This window comes from Sparus aurata, chromosome 9, assembly GCF_900880675.1.
Source record: "Sparus aurata chromosome 9, fSpaAur1.1, whole genome shotgun sequence".
NCBI lineage: Eukaryota > Metazoa > Chordata > Actinopteri > Spariformes > Sparidae > Sparus > Sparus aurata.
Genome location: NC_044195.1, coordinates 11,632,718 through 11,638,927, shown reverse-complemented (window position 1 = coordinate 11,638,927; position 6,210 = coordinate 11,632,718).

The following is a 6,210-nucleotide window of genomic DNA, read 5'->3' as shown; positions in this document are numbered from 1 at the left end:
CTGAAACTGCATTTACTCAGTTTAACTGTCCATTGAGGGAATATTACTGATATTTAAGGTGTTCTTACTTTCAGTTTGACTTCCAAATATGGGCCTATTGGTTTGTTCACAGTCAGATTGTATGACTGCTCATGATTTTTTAGAAATCTGGCTGACTTCTTTATAGTGACAAACTCTTGCCGAGTACAATGTTATCACTGCCAGTAGAAATGGCGGACGTGTTTAACACTATAGAAATCCACAAATTCACATACATGGAGACAATTCAACTTAGAAAAGTCAAAAAACACGAAAGGCAACAAACATACTGGAGGCAGTAAGGCCTAGCAGATGAAGATCATACGCATGTCTTCTGGACTTTCCGAAAGACGGAGCCATTTTGGGACAGAATTAATTCAGTGTTGACGAAGGTATTAAGAAATTCAATCTCCCTAAAGTGTTACATTTTATACCTGGGCAATGTACCTAAAGTGGTTCCAAAAAGAGATAAGTACTTGGTCAAAATTCTAATCACTGCAGGAAAGCCAGTAGAAGAAATTGGCTTGATACAGACATATGAAGTTTAGAAGTAAAACCATCACCACTGTATAATTTCTTTGACAAAAATGTAAAATTATTGTTCCAAAGTTTTAATAGGCAACACTAGCAGTAAACCGTACATGTTTTGATGATATTTATTTTGTTTTCTTTTGTGTGTATGAAGATAAAAATAAATAAATAAATAACAGATGGACATTATGGTAAATGCAAAAAAAAGAAAAGTTGCACACCAAGCTATCATTGTTTGACTCGAACTGATCTCAGGCGTGCCACCTATTACCTGGGTGCAGAAAAAATATTACACATAAAGGTTTGGTCATACCCGCATTCAAAACAAAATAAAACAATTTCAGTGAAATTTCCGTGATCAGTAGATTTAGTCATAGAGGGGAAGTTCAACTTTGACATGCAAATTTGTACAATTTAGATAGATAGATAGAATTACTTTAATTTAAAAAATAATTTAGAATAAATTAAGTAATTTTTTACGACAGAAGAGCCGTGGATTGCAGTCACTTACGAGACACGAGTTGAATTAACTGTTCAGAATAACCTCAGATCTCTCGATGTTATATACTGTCCGGCGTGACCAGGTCTGTATTAAATGTGGTGTGTGTGTGTGTGTGTGTGTGTGTGTGTGTCTGTGTGTGTGAAGAGGCATAAACAGTTATTTCCTCCCATTTTCAGTAATGTCAGCAGCCCTGCCCACCTCCTCCATCCTCTCACTCCCTCTCTCTTCCTGACCCTGTACAGCTTCCATCACACACACACACACACACACACACACACACACACACACACACACACACACACACACACACACACACGACAGCGACATCAAAGCCCTGTATCTGACTAGAATCTGTGATCAGTAGATGTGCACACAGCAGGGCTCAGCTGTCTATTAGCATACCACAGATAACAAGATAAGACACAAGCCCACACTGAGTTCAGCTCTTGAATTACAAATAAGCAGTTACAGAAAATGTGATCTGTTGTTGGTTTCACTTTGCATTTTAAATTTAGGTTTATGTTTGGTCTCCATTCATTTTATCTAATATTTTGCTGTTACAAGTGGCTGTGAATTAATGTGTTTACTGTTTTACGGCTCCCAGATTAGCAATCACTTAACGAAGCCGAACCAGACTCACAAAAAACAAACATCTAAATATCTGAAGTAAACCGAACGTCGGAACTCTACTGAAGTAAACAACGACTTTCCTCAAAACTTCACCAAAGGTAAATAAACAACTCTACTGACGAGAGCTACACGAAAAGAAAAACAAATTTAGCTGAATTAAAGTAAAGAAAATTAAAACAAACTGAACTAAATTCGAGACTATACGTTGAACAAACAAACGTACAGAAGAAAATGTATACAGTGCCAAAGTACATCGGAAACTAAGATAAGAACAATCTAAACAACAACACTTAAATTAAAGTTAAACCGCACTGAGGGGAAACCTTAATAAAATCAGCTCCTCACAATGTTTAGCTGCTTAAACCAGTTTGTGACTCTTCATTCTGAGGTCATTTTGGCTCTGGTTGCGAGTTGAACTATCACATCACACAGATGTTGTCACTGACATACTGTGTGTTTGTGTTTTGGCTGTCATGACAACTGCACTAACATTATCAAATGATTTGGAGGAGGCTCACAAATGCTCACTGCTCACTGCTCATTCGGCTCACCGGGCCGCTGCACTGACAAAGTTGTTTTCTGGATTGTGTGTTACTGTTACTGAGAATCACTCCTCAACGCCAGCAAAAGCTGTGACACATCAGCGATTTAGGAAACTGTCAAACGGGAAAACTGCTGACGTGTCATGTCTTCTGTTACATGTGTTTGAATGCATCACAAAGACCAGCTGACAACATGCAGATAGGGTGCACCCAGCTGCCAGTTCATTGGGTACACCTGGATAAATTGAATGCAGTCTAATTGAACAGTCCTGCGTCTAATGTTTAATGTCACATTTAAAATCGGCGATCACAGAGAAAGTGTGAAGTGCTAGAAAGTCATCCTGCCCCCACCCTCAGTTTACGTCATCATTCTGGAAAAAAAACTCTGACACACAGTGAGAAACCGAGCTTTTTAAGATTGCCACACTCTGGAGACTGATTTGAAAAGCTCTATTTTGGGGGGACAAAAATGTGGATCGGGGGCTGAAACGGAGATAAAATTCCAACCTCGTTTAATGTGAATGCACTCTTTGGGCTGTGAGAAAAAAGTCAGAGGGAAATGAAAGAGAACAGAGGAAGTGTCAGAGCTATTAGCTGTCATCTGGAACAGTCCCACGTAGACTCGGTCAGCACATGATGGCTGCATGACTGACAAAATGACTGCTGTTTTATAAATGTGTGATTGAGGGAGACTACTATCAGCGTTGTTTTGTTTAATGGGTCTTATGGGCCTCCTTCCAGGCAGCAGCATACTTTCAGTCATTTAAAGTGACAAGCATAGAGACATCACAGCTCTTGTCTCCCTGCAGCTTATCTGCTTCATGTCTTCTGTCCTCCTCCTCCTATCTGCCGTGACCTCTGACCTCCTAATTGCTGGTCGAGCAGAGGTTCACAGTGACCACAATGGAGCCATCATGCAGCTAACGCAGTGCTATCAGTGCTATTAGGAACGCCAGCGCTTGAATGAGCGGGAAGTCAGCCATTGTGTAGACTGCAGAATCTCATTTGAGAGATCATGTAAAAAAGAGCAACATTTGAATCTGCAAATTGTCTATCTGTGACAACGAGTTGTAGACAAACTCATGTTTTAGGTTGTGTTTCAAAAGATCTCTGTGCACATTGTAACATCGACAACACAAAGTCTAAATCTCCTGTTAGAAGTGAAAAATATGAAGAAACCACACTCAACTAAATTGATATTGCGCACATGCACCCCAACAGAGATTAGAAAGGAAACAGATGTCTCACTCCTTAGCAGCTCCTATTATCAGCTTTGAAAAAAAAACCAATGTGTCTAATTTAGGCAAACTTGTCTCCTGGCAATGTTTTAGCGAGTTTGCCTGCATATACACACTCTACCCCCAATTAACGCAACGCAGCGGAGACATATCCAGTGGAAATTTGGTGTAAAAGTGGAGAGTGACTCTCCATTAAAAGGGTTTGGACGTAACAGAGTTTTACTTGTGTGGCTAACTATCTTACTTTCTATCTGAACATACTTACTGCCTGACCCAAAGTAGAAACTAAACATCATTTCCAACACCACCGAGCACATCATGGACTACATTAGCTTGTGGGTCACCGGTTACGTTGACATGTTACCTCGCAGGGCAAGCTGTCAGCAGGTGAGGAGAAAATCCTTCTCTCTGATTGGCTGCCAGGTGTTTGTTGACCCATGTCAACACTTTAACCAAAGGTTAGGTGATTAGAAGTGAAACTGACCAGCCACGACTTAAACAGTCAATATAAACTCTTTGGAACATGGAAGAAGATTTAAACACAGCCTCTCTTCGGTCCGTGTGCGTGGTATAAGTGACAGCACGGACTCCCAGATGTTGTGATTGACTCAGAGGAGGAAACATGCTCTGCGTCATGCCTTTTTTTTATTTATATATATATTTATTTTCAAACAAAATAGGGACTGTCAAAGTGTGTGAGAGTTTGGGAACTGTAGCTAGTCAAGTAACTGTGGGGTCATTAACAGGAAATACCAACAAACACACTGAGTGAATGTGTATGTGTGTGTGTGTAGCATGGAGTTCCTGTCGGACATTCACACAAACAGCCTGTCTGCCCAACAAGTGTCTCTCTGTCTGGAGCTATTTTTACCATAATGGCTAAAATCAGAATGATAGCTGATGGTGAACAGAGATATTAAATACATTTTTTTTCACTGCTAAACAGGTCGAGCTGCTCTTCAGTCTTTTTTTTTTTTTGTCTATTCATCTATTATTCGATTATCGTCTGTGTAAATTCTGCTGATAACTTTCTGTGAAAAAATATGCAGAACATTTTTTTCAATTTAAAAAATGTGCCCCTACTTTTCTGTGCTGTCCCACTGGTTTATTTACTGATGGCTGGTTGAAGGTCTGGAATGAATCACAGAGCGGTCGGAGTTCTTCAATGACTCTTTAAGGACAAATATTTTCCCCCTGAACTTCAACAGAACACAGTTAACACCAGCTATTCATCACATCCGACTCAAACTACTCACAAACTACTTATAAAGACATTGTTTACTGAGTCCTGTAACTATGGATTAAAACTGTTTGAATCACACAAAGTAAATCTAGAATCTATTTGTAGTGTGTATTTAGACAGAACAGCTAGATCGATCGGTTGACAGACAAACTGCAGTAACACAGAAGGACTGAAGCTGTATATCTTTACACTTTGGCTCTGTAATCATCTTTCAACCTATTTTACTGCTGAGCTATTTGAGGATTTTGAGAAAATCAGGCAAATTACTATGACAATGGCCATGCCTGCATCTCCGTGAGGGTGAACCATATTCAGTCCTTGGGCTGCATTCGTGCACGATGGTGTTTTCAAGCTTCCTTTAGTATATCTCATAATTTTACTGGCATGTGGAAACATGACCCAGGTGTCATGTTTCCACGTGCCAGCAGAGAGGTGTCGAGGAGTTTGAAAGTCAGTCTGTCGACCTGTCATTCCACCACTTTGGTCAAAGTAAATATCTCAGCAACATATTAATTGTCACAAGTTTTTGTTCCAGATATTCATCGTTCCTATAAGATGAAGCCTAATGACTTGGTGATCCTTTGGCTTTTCATTCACACCACCAGCAGGACAAAGTTTGTACTTAGTATTATGTGCTATATCTCAAGATCTACTTAACGGTTTGGCAACAAAAAAGATATTTTTTTATATAAGATATTTATGGTTCTCAGACGATGCACAAGCCTAGTAATGACTTTAATAATCCTCAATCCTTCTTTTACAGATTGTACAGATTTCAGTATTGACACAAAGTGATGATGATAATGATCTATAACTGAGTGCCTATTAGAGAAGAGTAGTGAATGTATACAACAAGGTAGTAATTTCTGTTTTATCCCTCATCTTGCTTTGTCATGGTGTTGTTTTGAGTCTGCAATCTGGCTTCGACGTTCAGCTATTTTGCTAGATGAAGTTTTTTTTTTGCAACATCATGTCCTCCGCTTTTCCAGGCAATGCTGCTCTGAGTCGTCCTAATTTTACTTTACAGTGGTCAAATTTTCACTTCTGCTTATCATTATTACCAACCACATGACAGCTATACATGTTACTGTGGTTACACTCCAATACTGAAAATACAGCCCTCTCCTAAACACTTTTAAACAGTGTCGGCTCATGTCACCTTTACATTTTAGGTCCATCAGTAGTGGAAGTGGTACTCAGATCTTTTACCGAGATGTTTTAGGCGAAAGTAGCTACACCACAGTGTTGAAATACCTCTCCACAAGTAAATCTTTAAAAGTAAATGTACAAAAGTGCTGTAGTAGTCTTGGTACTTGCGGCAAAATAACCTACCGAAATAAAAATAAGGTACTTATTATTATTATTATCAGAATTGCCCTAATCAGAATGAATATAGGTTATATTTCTGAACTATATTATTAATGCATTGTGTGTACATTGTTGGAATTTGCTGGTGAAAGTGTTCTGATTTGAACTAGCCTAGTTTAGACGGTTTACTGACGGGTA